Source organism: Moschus berezovskii, chromosome 4 (assembly GCF_049115385.1).
Source record: "Moschus berezovskii isolate FMDL1 chromosome 4, NW_MosBer_1.0, whole genome shotgun sequence".
NCBI classification, from domain to species: domain Eukaryota; kingdom Metazoa; phylum Chordata; class Mammalia; order Artiodactyla; family Moschidae; genus Moschus; species Moschus berezovskii.
This window is the reverse complement of record NC_142463.1, coordinates 63,720,060-63,734,069: the sequence shown is the minus strand read 5'-3', so window position 1 is coordinate 63,734,069 and position 14,010 is coordinate 63,720,060. Positions and strand designations below refer to the sequence as shown.

At 40.5% G+C, this 14,010-nt stretch overlaps 1 pseudogene; it reads right to left on the bottom strand.

Annotated features, from left to right (window-relative positions):
• Positions 1-652: 652 nt before the first annotated feature.
• On the bottom strand, positions 653-2,326 carry LOC129540367 (DDB1- and CUL4-associated factor 16-like; annotated as a pseudogene).
• Between the last annotated feature and the right edge of the window lie 11,684 nt (positions 2,327-14,010).

The window sequence follows — 14,010 nt, the reverse complement described above, 5'->3', positions numbered from 1 at the left end:
CAACAAAGGATGAGATGGTTGGAGGGCATCTCTGACTCAATGGACATGGCTTGGGTGGACTCCGGGAGTTAGTGATGGACAGGGAGGCCTGGCGTGCTGCAGTTCATGGGGTTGCAAAGAGCCGGACACGACTGAGCGACTGAACTGGACTGAACTGATATGTAGGCCTAGCAATATAAAACCTAAGAGACAAATCCATATTCTCACCATTTTTTTTTTGTCTAATTACTCAACTTAGTTCAACCACCTTCCTGGAAATGAGTATCAGAGAAAGATATACTCAGAAAGGTGTTCTTGGGAGTAGCTAACTTACCACTTTCCACAATGTAATGGCTCCTTTCTCTATCCTATTAATAATTAGGTTTATAGTTAAATCCATTATACAGGTGGAGTAAATTGTGGGGAGAACTGAGCATGGAGAATAAACTTATCTTTTGTAATAAGACCTCTTTCAAGTAATTCTCTATTGAATTTCTCATTTTATCCACAGGGTCTCTCAAAGGGAATACTCACAAGGTGCATCTTCTGTAGTCGAGTTACAGGACTCTTGGGCATATGTTCAGTACTTGATTGTACTTGGACTTCTGAACACAGGGCACAGTTTCGTTGAGAGGACATAGTCAACTGTGGACTGTGTAACTGTATTCTTTTCTCAACTGGCGACCTGAGAGATATGAGAAGGAATGGTGGACCTCTGTAGTGATGCACTTATGAATTTGTTAACTGCATTTTGAAAGTCAGTTTAAGAGTAAGCAGTGTTGATGGGTTTAGCATGGACTATCTCCTTAACTGTTATAGTTAGCCAGCTATACCACAACCAGAAAGACACCAGTTAGAAATTTGCTTAAGGAATTCAGGTATGAGAGTGGCTCTAATCAGTTTTTGTTCAGGTTAACTGCTTGGTGGCAAGTCACAGTGCTCTATTTAGAGTGGAAGGCTGGTAGGGATTCATAAGGGGCTTTCGAAAGGTGGGACTCCACAAGAAGCTAGAGGAGGCCATTCAGAAATTGGTTTCCAGTTTGGGTACATAGTGGAATCATGGAAGAGTCAGACCTATCTCTCCAAGTATATGGACTATTGTGCTAGCATCCAAGAGTTTAGCATGGTGTAAACACCTGACCTGCCTCTTGAGAAACCTGTATGCAGGTCAGGAAGCAACAGTTAGAACTGGGCATGGAACAGACTGGTTCCAAATAGGAAAAGGAATACGTCAAGGCTGTATATTGTCACCCTACTTATTTAACTTATATGCAGAGTACATCATGAGGAACGCTGGGCTGGAAGAAGCACCAGCTGGAATCAAGATTGCTGGGAGAAATATCAATAACCTCAGATATGCAGATGACACCACCCTTATGGAAGAAAGTGAAGAGGAACTAAAAAGCCTCTTGATGAAAGTGAAAGAGGAGAGTGAAAAAGTTGGCTTAAAGCTCAACATTCAGAAAACAAAGATCATGGCATCTGATCCCATCACTTCATGGGAAATAGATGGGGAAACAGTGTCAGACTTTATTTTTTTGGGCTCCAAAATCACTGTAGATGGTGATTGCAGCCATGAAATTAAAGGATGCTTGCTCCTTGGAAGGAAAGTTATGACCACCCTAGACAGTATATTCAAAAGCGTAGACATTGCTTTGCCAACAATGATCCGTTGAGTCAAGGCTATGGTTTTTCCCGTGGTCATGTATGGATATGAGAGTTGGACTGTGAAGAAAGCTGATCGCCGAAGAATTGATGCTTTTGAACTGTGGTGCTGGAGAAGACTCTTGAGAGTCCCTTGGACTGCAAGGAGATCCAACCAGTCCATCCTAAAGGAGATCAATCCTGGGTGTTCATTGGAAGGACTGATGCTAAAGCTGAAACTCCAATACTTTGGCCACTTCATGCAAAGAGTTGACTCATTGGAAAAGACCCTGATGCTGGGAAGGATTGGGGGCAGGAGGAGAAGGGGGCGACAGAAGATGAAATGGCTGGATGGCATCACCGACTCGGTGGACATGAGTTTGAGTGAACTCCGGGAGTTGGTGATGGACAGGGAGGCCTGGTGTGCTGCGATTCATGGGGTCGCAAAGAATCGGACACGGCTCAGAGACTGAACTGAACTGAACCAGGAATTTAGGATATAAAGGTTTCTAAGTTGCAGAATATCTTTAAATGGTATTTAACCTGCCAGACAAGACTATCAAGAGATGTTAGGTTGGGTACCATAAGGTCCCCTTCTTCAAATGAATCCCACTCATTGTCAGAACTCACTGAGGTAATTAGCATTTTCTTCTTCCCTTTTTGATTCTGATAAGAAGTCAGAAGAGAGATTTCTAGGAACCATTAGAAGAGACCAACAGGCTATGGGAAAAATGGTACTAGAAAAAGGTGGCAGTCTAAGCCAGTAAAAGCCTAACACTGGCAAATAGAAGCAAAAGAGGAGAAATCCTTTTAAGAGGTTCATTTGGCTGTTTCTCAGTCTGTTGCACACACAGAGTGGCCCTGGCTCACACCACTGTGCCGTTCTACAAGATAATGTTCTTCACTTACTAAGAAGACAGCTCAGGTCCTCAGGACCAGTTCAGTGTGTAAAATTAGTCACTGACCAGTGGCGCAGGTCAGAGTCTCTCCTTCAAGTCCTGGCTATCCAAGAAGAGAAGGGGCCTCATCTAGGCAAGCTGATTTTCTTACCATGGTCTCAATTGGTCGTGATATTATGAAAAGACACTTTATGTGCTCTTTTTTTGACAGGAATAGTATATCTATTTGGTAATGGAAAGAAACAGCCTTCTTTGTCTGCTGGTGCAGCAACTTTTGTGCAGTGGGGTGGTGGGATGGGTTGTGAAGGATCTGTCTGGTGTGCACAGATCTGACATTTTCCATAGGTGGTACAAATGCCCTTGGAAACTAATGACTTAGTTGTTGGACGGTCTGGAAAGGCAGCCTTAACCCATGGATGATCCTCATCTCATCACTATCCACAAGACCCTACCAGGCCTAATGCTACCAGCTCTGTTTCCCGTAGTCTATTTTTTTTTATATAAAACTGAGATTGCCTTAAGTTCGCAACTGACATATTTAGATTAAAATTGCATTCAACAACATACATATTAATATACAAACTTCCAAATCATCTAAATGTTTGCAGTCACTGTGTAGCTCCATTAAAATGTATGTTTACATTATACTTTAAATCTATATTTCCTTGGCACATACTCATATTTTATGAGAATAGAAAGCTTGCCTAAGGCTTCTTCTATAATGGAAATGGAAACATTGCTAACATCTGAATCATGTTTAGTGTAAAAAAGAAAATTGGGACCATCTGAACACTCAGTATCCTTTCGTGACATAGAATGGTAGAGTATTGGTGTAAAAAGAACCGCTTTTTAAAAAAATATTCAAAGTGTTACTAAGCACCAAAGTCCTTTGTCTTTGGAAATACTGTGGCTTTCCAGGTCACTGGCTGTGTGTCATATACCAATAGAGGGCACGATTCATCAGCTGTTAACATTCTTTGCATTCTTAATGTTGTTCATCGCTGTTTCTTTACCTCATGGACTGGCTGACACCTTTCACTAAAATAAGCCCTTGAGTTTATGATTATGGTGCATCAGGTTATTGGGTTGGTGGCTGGCCTTCCAGCTGTCCACCGGCCTGAGCTCATGAGAAAGCAGTCACAGTTGTCAGTGTCACAGTGTTGTTCTCTTAAGTTAAATCCAAAACACTGGTGATATCCAAAAAACTTCTGGTATAAGAATTAATTTTTTTTCTGTTTTGAATTAAAGGAGCAGAAATACAAGTTGTGAGCAATGTCTATAAATAGTCTTGGTTCTTCTAAAGGAATATCTTCAGTGTTAGCACCTGCAAGAAGATAGTGTGTGTCATATTAGTTTTATAATATTAGTGTTAGTACAGAATGATGGCAAGAAGACAAATCAGGTTGTATTTTCATCCCCATGAAGACTTGAAGTATTAGGTTAAATCACATGAAATTGCTATTTATGTAGAAAATTTTACGTGGCTCTAGGAGATAAAGTTGATTATTGTCACCCTGCTTATTTAACTTCTATGCAGAGTACATCATGAGGAACGCTGGGCTGGAAGAAGCACAAGCTGGAATCAAGATTGCCAGGAGAAATATCAATAACCTCAGATATGCAGATGACACCACCCTTATGGAAGAAAGTGAAGAGGAAATAAAAACCTCTTGATGAAACTGAAAGAGGAGAGTGAAAAGGTTGGCTTGAAGCTCAACATTCAGAAAACAAAGATCATGGCATCTGGTCCCATCACTTCATGGGAAATAGATGGGGAAACAGTGGAAACAGTGTCAGACTTTATTTTTTGGGGCTCCAAAATCACTGCAGATGCTGATTGCAGCCAGGAAATTAAAAGACGCTTGCTCCTTGGAAGGAAATTTATGACCACCCTAGACAGTATATTAAAAAGCATAGACATTGCTTTGCCAACAAAGATCCATCTAGTCAAGGCTGTGGCTTTTCCCGTGGTCATGTATGGATGTGAGAGTTGGACTGTGAAGAAAGCTGATCACCAAAGAATTGATGCTTTTGAATTGTGGTGTTGTAGAAGACTCTTGAGAGTCCCTTGGACTGCAAGGAGATCCAACCAGTCCATTCTAAAGGAGATCAGTCCTGGGTGTTCATTGGAAGGACTGATGCTAAAGCTGAAACTCCAATACTTTGGCCACCTCATGCGAAGAGTGGACTCACTGGAAAAGACTCTGATGCTGGGAAGGATTGGGGGCGGGAGGAGAAGGGGATGACAGAGAATGAGATGGTTGGATGGCATCACCGACTCTGTGGACATGAGTTTGAGTGAACTCCAGGAGTTGGTGATGGACAGGGAGGCCTGGCGTGCTGTGATTGATGGGACTGCAAAGAGTGGGTCACGACTGAGTGACTGAACGAACTGAACTGAGGAGACAAGAGGGGCTTCCCTGGTGGCTCTGATAGTAAAGAATCTGCCAGCAATGCAGGAGACCCAGGTTCTATCCCTGGGTTGGGACTATCCTCTGGAGAAGGGAATGGCAACCCACTCAAGTATTATTGCCTGGAGAATCGCATGGACAGAGGCTATAGTACATGGGGTTACAGAGTTGGACACAACTGAGTGACTAACACTTTCAGGAGACAAGATACATTTTAATTGTCCTTATACATCATTGTGAGTTTGTCACACATATTTTAAATTAATGCATATAATTTAAAAGTTAGAACATGAAAGGCAAGATTTGTTTGTTTTCATTCCTGCTGTTTTTACTCTGTCATTGCTCCCTTGCTCTTAAGGAAATGGAGACTGCCTAAAAAAAGATCCTGATGTTTGACTTTCTGTAGCCCTTGAGAGGTAAACAAATAAAAGCACAAATATTACATACTCAGGTGTGGGTTAGAGTTGTCTTTAGTTTTTTCTAACAGTAATTTAAACTCATAGCTGTCTCTTTATGATTTTTATCAATTTTTTAATAGAGAAGACATTGTCATCATGAGGATGTATTCAGTTCAGTTCAGTCGCTCAGTCGTGACTGACTCTTTGCGACCCCATGAATCACAGCACGCCAGGCCTCCCTGTCCATCACCAACTCCCAGAGTTCACTCAAACTCATGTCCATTGAGTCAGTGATGCCATCCAACCATCTCATTCTCTGTCGTCCCCTTCTCCTCCCGCCCCCAATCCTTCCCGGCATCAGAGTCTTTTCCAGTGAGTCCACTCTTCGCATGAGGTGGCCAAAGTATTGGAGTTTCAGCTTTAGCATCAGTCCTTCCAATGAACACCCAGGACTGATCTCCTTTAGAATGGACTGGTTGGATCTCCTTGCAGTCCAAGGGACTCTCAAGAGTCTTCTCCAGAACCACAGTTCAAAAGCATCAATTCTTCGGTGATCAGCTTTCTTCACAGTCCAACTCTCACATCCATACATGACCACGGGAAAAACCATAGCCTTGACTAGACGGACCTTTGTTGGCAAAGCAATGTCTCTGCTTTTTAATATAGTGTCTAGGGTGGTCATAACTTTTCTTCCAAGGAGTAAGCATCTTTTAATTTTATGGCTGCAATCACCATCCGCAGTGATTTTGGAGCCCCAAAAAATAAAGTCTGACACTGTTTCCACTGTTTCCCCATCTATTTCCCATGAAGTGATGGGACCAGATGCCATGATCTTTGTTTTCTGAATGTTGAGCTTCAAGCCAACCTTTTCACTCTCCTCTTTCAGTTTCATCAAGAGGTTTTTATTTCCTCTTCACTTTCTTCCATACGGGTGGTGTCATCTGCATATCTGAGGTTATTGATATTTCTCCCAGTAATCCTGATTCCAGCTTGTGCTTCTTCCAGTCCAGCATTCCTCATGATGTACTCTGCATAGAAGTTAAATAAGCAGGGTGACAATATACAGCCTTGATATCCATCCTCCTTTCTGATTTGGAACCAGTCCATTGTTCCATGTCCAATTCTAACTGTTGCTTCCTGACCTGCATACAGGTTTCTCAAAAGGCAGGTCAGGTGGTCTGGGATTCCCATCTCTTTCAGAATTTTCCACAGTTTATTGCGATTCACACAGTCAAAGGCTTTGGCTTAGTCAATGAAGCAGAAATAGATGCTTTTCTGGAACTCTCTTGCTTTCTCCATGATCCAGCGGATGTTGGCAATATGATCTCTGGTGCCTCTGCCTTTTCTAAAACCTGCTTGAACATCTGGAAGTTCACAGTTCACATATTGCTGAAGCCTGTTAGGATGTATTAGAAGTAGGCAAATGCCTTACTCCTCCTCATTCTTCTGCATTTCTCCATGTGCGGTTTCAGCTGTACAGAAAAGGAGCTCTGGCAACTTCTGCTGAGACTTTTCAGTAGGAAAAGCTTCCAAAGAAAAAGCAACAGCTATTTTGAAGGCCAACTTGCTAAAATTATATTCAGGTAAATTAAATTTTAGATGTCATCCTCTACAGCTAAAAGTAAGCACATTTGACTTAATCATTTTAATCAAAAATGTATTTGTATTCAAGTGTTCATATATATGAGTCCTCTTGGCTGGATTTAAATTATGTTGACAGAAAACATACATTTTCTCACATTTTTAAATACCAAAAAGTTTTAGAACCCGGCCTATAGCCTGGTTGTTTTGGAAGAAAAAATGTGATTCGGCCAAGGCTGATCTTGTTTTTCCTTTATTCTTGAAGCCAGAAGCAATTACTTTTCATTTAGGATTAAGCAGCTGTAACATTGCCATTCATGGCTGAGGCTCCTGGTTTCAGCATGTCTGCTTGGTTCCCAGCCAGTCCTGGGTGTTCAGGTAGCAGCTGGGGATGGGAGTGCCTCTCCAGCCCACATTCCTTGGCTATGAATTTTGCAGCCCTGTTTATCTGATGAGGATCTCCCCACAGTGAGTTGCCCATGACATTGTCACACAGACGTTAATAAATGATATGGAAAGATATAGACTTTTTCCTCCTGGAATGCCAACCAGTCCTGAATCTTCTAGTGCCTTCACGCTGGCTGATGACCACAAAGGCCTGGTACTAAGATGAGATCCAATGAGATCTGTCCTACCTATACCAAATTCTAACGGGATGCCTATATACATCTTCTCTGTGAGACTATCATCCAAACCTGTTCAGTGTATTTTTCAACAATTACATTTGCCCAAACACTGACTCATTGTTTATTGATATTTATACTTTTAATCTATAAATGCTGTCACTGATTTTAGTACCCAAAGACACTCTTCCTTCTCTTGAAACTCATGAATTTATTTGGCATGACTTTAGAGCCTGGCTTTTTTACTATTTCATGTGTCTTTTGCCTTCCCAAACCGTATTGTGAATTCCTTGAGAAAGGGACTCCCAAAAACTGGAAACACCTTATACAGACAGATAGGAGAAAAAATATTTGGACAGATAGACCTTTGTTGTTCTTAGTAATCCAGAAAATTTGTCTTAACTTGTTCAGAACACTCTAGACATATGCTGTAATATATGGCTCCTCTCCTTTCCCCTGCCTGCCCTCTGCTGGAATGGCTCACCAGCAATAAGTTGACCAGAGGAGGATGTCATTTGGAGAATGTGGGAAAATACAGGGCTTGTTTGGCTGAAAGGCTGCCTGAATAACTGTGAGTTGAGTCCACAACCTGGATCTTTGGAACTCTGCATTATGTGCCTTGGGATAACTAACAGACTCATTACAAGACCGCTTATGAGTTCAACCGTGCACAGGGAGAATCCCTGCTAGCATGAGATGGACCAAGTAATCTTGGGTGTCCTTCTCCTCTGTTGTATTCGTTTCAACTCCAGAAACACCCAATGGATGGCAGGTAGCTCAGCCAGGTGGTGTCCCCTCCCAAACAAAAATACCCTTTCCTGTTCACAAGCCCCTCAAAGCCTTCGCCACCTTCACATATAACAGGCATTGACAGGGATCTGGCAAGGCTGCCACTTTGGTAATGCGATTCAGGAAGTAAGTTTGAAACTCTAGCAGGGTTTACTGTTTCGAAGGGCAGAAGGATATGGCAGCTGCTGAGGCGGCCCCCTTGGAGAGGAGATGCAAGAGTGTCTGATCCCTGGACCACCTTTCTCTGTTGCTGGCCCAGGCCGTGTCTGGGCAGTCCCCGTCTTCCTCCTGTTACTCAGGAGGCTAGATGTTATGAAAAAGAGAAGGAAAAACATGTTTTTCTGCTTTTTTATTATTAAAAGAGGACACTTTCTGGGAAGGCAGAATCCATTAGCTGAATCCATTTCAGTTTCAATGGTTAATTCATTTAGGCAACTGTTATGCACTTTTATTATGTAGCCTTTAAGAGCTATTCTGGTAAATGTCCATCCCATAAATATTAGCACCACTTTATATGTATGATATCCTTTTTGGAAGGATGAATCTGAATTATTATCCAGGTACTAATTTGCACACAACGCTGTCCAGGCAATCCCAAAATGCTTCCTCATAGTTTGAACATTGTTCAATACATGTTGAAGTCGGGAAAAACTGTTCAGATTTGACCCTACATTTTAAGTTGTGGAGAAATCACCCTGGTTGCCTCCCAAAACATAATTTTGAAAACCAGTTTTGCCATACTACGAACTGAATAATTGATTTCCCCATTTCATTCTGTAAATTAAACACTAGGCTTTGAATTACTAGAAGAAATAGCACAGTTAGCCAATAAACCTTTCTTATACAATGACAGCATTTTAATTTATTATATACATTAGCATTCATTCATGCCTAAGATTTCATCAATCAGTTTTCTATATAAAAAAGATGTCTCTGGAAACAATAGTGGAGAAGTGCTGAGTTCCAAAAGCAATGTTGTGAAAGGCAGCAGCGCCCGAGTCTGGGCACACATTTAACTAAATTATAGTCAGTAACTATGTGGCTCCAAGTATAAGCCCACATTTTTTAAAGTATCCACCTTATGAACTGACTCTCTTGGAATGTCAGAATTTTAAAAAGAAACTGTTTACTTTTCACTGTTTTAAGAGGTGGGCTCTATTTGTTCAGAATTAGAGCAACCTCTGTTATTATTTTAAAATATTTACTTTGCCACTTTGACAGGCTTCTTCTGCACTGCTCTAGGGTTTTAATTTTGTTTGCAGTGGTACATTTCAATAGTTGGCTTCAGATTAAATGAATGTTAGTACTTTGTGATGATTTTATTAATTAGTTGTTTTGAAAACTATTTTAAGCTGAGTGTTACTGCATTATAGAAGCTCTAAGAATCAGTACTATCAGGTAGATGTTAATTTTAAATTATTTATTCATTTCATTAATTTAACAAAATTATATTTAACACATATCAGGACTGAGTAGTCCACAGGCAAGATAGGCACAGTGCCTGGAGGCCACAATACTTTTAGGGAGCTGTGCAATTGTTTTCATGTCTTTTAAAACCAAAAGAAAAATTAACTTTTAGGTTAAAAAATATTAAAGTATGTAATACTAATCTATTTACCTTTATACCAACATGGTAATAAAATACAATTTTTAATATGTTTTTTAATGGAAGAAGTCTTTGGAAACTAAAGTTCCCAGGACCGATGAAAATGATAATGTAACCTATGCTGTATTTCAGCTATGTTAGATTCTAGAGATAAAAAGATGAGTAGGACACAATTTCTGTTTCCAAAATACTCACAGCTAATGAAGAAAATGGACATAAAATAGGTATTTATAATGTGGTTTCCTTGAAGTTGTTTGAAATAGTCATAGACTGAATCTTTTCCTTCTTTTAGTTAAATTTTACCAAAATAGGATTTGTATATATTTTAATGACACTTATACAGCATTACTATATGTTTGTTCCTTTCAAATACCGCTGATATTATCATTTGGATCTGTAAGTCAAAATCTTCATATCATATAAGCATACTGCATTAAGAGGACCACGAAGGAAATGCAGGTCTTAGGTACTAATGGTTCAATGGCAAAAATGAGAAGAACTTCAGTTCTCCCATGCTTAGCAAAGCTTCCCTACTTATATCCTTCTGTGTTTTATTGAGGCTTCAGACATGGAACAGAATCTTGGCTGCACTTTCTCTCTTCATAAAATTTCTCATATATATGAGATTCAGCACTTTTTCAATCACTTTTTCTCTTTCTATGCCATAATTGAGGTAGTTAGAATGTTCTCCTTAACCTAAATCTTCCTTGTTAATATTTAGGTCCACTTCCACATTTTTGTTGTCAATTAGAGAATGATTTTTACCATTTTCAACTTTACCTGCATTATCCTATTACGCACACAAGCTTTTTGAATAAGCAGGGCATCATGGGACACTGGAAAGAGCACAGGCTCAGATAAATCTGGGTATGAATCAGAATTATGTTGCTCAAACTGTATGACCTTGGTTAACTCATTTAAACTCATTGCATCCCAGCATCCTCATCTATATAAAATGGGGATCATTATGAATGTGTTAGAAAATTGCTGTAAAAATTAGAATAATGTATGTTAAGCATTAGGCCAGTACCTGGAATATGGTAGATGGCTAAACAAGTAGCTGCTGTTATTATTTTCCATACTTTACAAATTAAGAAACTGAAACACAGACATATTAAATGACTTTGGTCAAGGTTGGGGGCTATTTCCCAGTTATTACTAGGAAATTGGAGGCTTGCTTTTGATCAAAGCTTATTGAGAATGAAGTCGTAGGACACAAAGAAAGTGCAGAAGCAAAAAGTATGGAAAGAACACTGACATCAAAGCAACCAGGTATTCAGTACGTATTTATTGAACACACTGTAAGTATAAGATATCCTTTGCACAAGTTGGACCACTTTAGTTTGCCAATGACTGAATCCTAACTTGCCCTTCCAAAAGGCTGGTATAACCCAAACACGGGATGTAAGGAACTGGTTCTGGTGATGTCTGGATTCTGTGGCAGGAATACTTTCAGGATTCCCTCTCTATTTCTAACCAGTTTGTCTGGTACTCTTTGCAGATGGCTTTCTCCATGCCATGGGGGACATCATGACTCCTAGCAACCTTGATCTCTTCTTATCTAAGCAGCTCTTCTATCAGCAAAGAAGGAAGGTTTCTTCCTTTTAGGCTCCAATCTGAAAACAATTTCAAGCATGATTTGCATGGGACTAACTTAAGTCACATACTCCTCCTCAAACCAGTCACAACCAGGGAGATGAGGTAATATGATTGGTTGAATTGAATTTCTAATGAAATGAAATTCCATTTCATTAGAATTTGTTTCCTATGGAAAGAGATGCATCAAGCATGCTGAGATAGTAACCTTTACCTTCTATAATAGGTAGTAGAATAATTAGTATTTTAGTGGTAGAGTTGGTTCAAAGAACCAAAATGCTAGAATCTCTGGATATCTGGCTAAGACACCACAGGGCCTGAGTGGACATGTCACGTGAACTTTGTAGCCAAGAAAAAAACCTATCATACTTTCCTCTCCCAGGATGTTGGCTCATAGAGTAAAAACTTGAGTTTATTTCTTAATATACATACCTTTTAATGAAGAAAGTTATAAACACTTGAGTACTATCTTAGAAAAAGCAGAGCCTCTAAAGAGGGTGGTTGAAGGTGGAATTTCTGTAGTTTGAAAAACTTTAGGATGTCATGTCCTGTGGGAATGCATTATTCTAACAACTCACTTCACATTTTTGCTTCCTGTAGAGTGGACTTGGTGTGGGAGCCGAAAGCAGACTCGTGAATTGAATTTATAATGGATGAGCTTCTCCTAATGCTTTTGCCGGGTCGTTTAAGACTGTTTGCTCATGGTTCCAGTACTTCCAATATCCACTCACCACCGCATTAGTGGGAGGACTACTGTGTTATATAAGAGATCTGGAGAGCTCGTGACTTAGTAGGGAGTCAATGTTTTGACTTTATGCCAACATCATCATCATTTCCCTACTCGTTTCACATTTCTCTTATCAGCCGGGCCCTCGATTCAAGGTTACCTTGATTATTTTCAGGTCTTGTGTCATGAACCTCCATTATTTTTACCTCAAAAATATTTTCACCAACTCACTTTATCTTCTTTCTTTTCAAAGTTAAAGGTGTCCTCCAAGGGGGTGAGGGGAGTGAGATTAGGAGATTGGGATTGGCATATATACATTATGTATGTGTATATGTATAAAGTGTTATATTTTATACTATGTATAAAATGTTAGTCACTCAGTCATGTCCAACTCTTTGAGACCCCAAGGACTGTAGCCCACCAGGCTCCTCTGTCCATGGGATTTCCCAGCAAGAATGCTGGAGTAGGTAGCCATTGCCTTCTCCAGGGGAATCTTCCTGAGCCAGGGATCGAACCCAGTTCTCCCACATGGCAGGCAGATTATTTACTGTCTGAGCCACCATAACTAATGAGAACCTACTGTATAGCACAGGGAACTCTACTCAATGCCCTGTGATGACCTAATTGGGAAGGAAATCCAAGGAAGAGGGGATATACATTTACATGTGACTGTTCACTTTGCTTTCTTTGGGATTGGAATGAAAACTGACCTTTTCCAGTCCTGTGGCCATTGCTGAGTTTTCCAAATTTGCTGACATATTGAGTGCAGCACTTTCACAGCAACATCTTTCAGGATTTGAAATAGCTCAACTGGAATTCCATCACCTCCACTAGCTTTGTTCGTAGATGCTTCCTAAGGCCCACTTGACTTCACATTCCAGGATGTCCGGCTCTCGGTGAGTGATCACACCATCGTGATTATCTGGGTCGTGAAGATCTTTTTTATACAGTTCTTCTATGTATTCTTGCCACCTCTTCTTAATATCTTCTGCTTCTGTTAGGTCCCTACCATTTCTGTCCTTTATCGAGCCCATCTTTGCATGAAATGTTCCCTTGGTATCTCTAATTTTCTTGAAGAGATCTCTAGTCGTTCCCATTCTGTTGTTTTCCTCTATTTCTTTGCATTGATCACTGAGGAAGGCTTTCTTATCTCTCCTTGCTATTCTTTGGAACTCTGCATTCAGATGCTTATATCTTTCCTTTTCTCCTCTGCTTTTCGCTTTTCTTCTTTTCACAGCTTTTTGTAAGGCCTCCTCAGACAGCCGTTTTGCTTTTTTGCATTTCTTTTCCATGGGGATGGTCTTGATCCCTGTCTCTTCTACAATGTCACGAACCTCTGTCCAGAGTTCATCAGGCACTCTATCTATCAGATCTAGTCCCTTCAATCTATTTCTCACTTCCACTGTATAATCATAAGGGATTTGATTTAGGTCATATCTGAATGGTCTGGTGGTTTTCCCTACTTTCTTCAATTTAAGTGTTCATTGGAAGGACTGATGCTAAAGCTGAAACTCCAATACTTTGGCCACCTCATGCAAAGAGTTGACTCACTGGAAAAGACTCTGATGCTGGGAGGGATTGGGGGCAGGAGAAGGGGACGACAGAGAATGAGATGGCTCAATGGCATCACTGACTCGATGGACATGAGTTTGAGTGAACTCCGAGAGTTGGTGATGGACAGGGAGGCCTGGCATGCTGTGATTCATGGGGTTGCAAAGTATCGGACACGACTGAGCGACTGAATTGAACTGAACTGA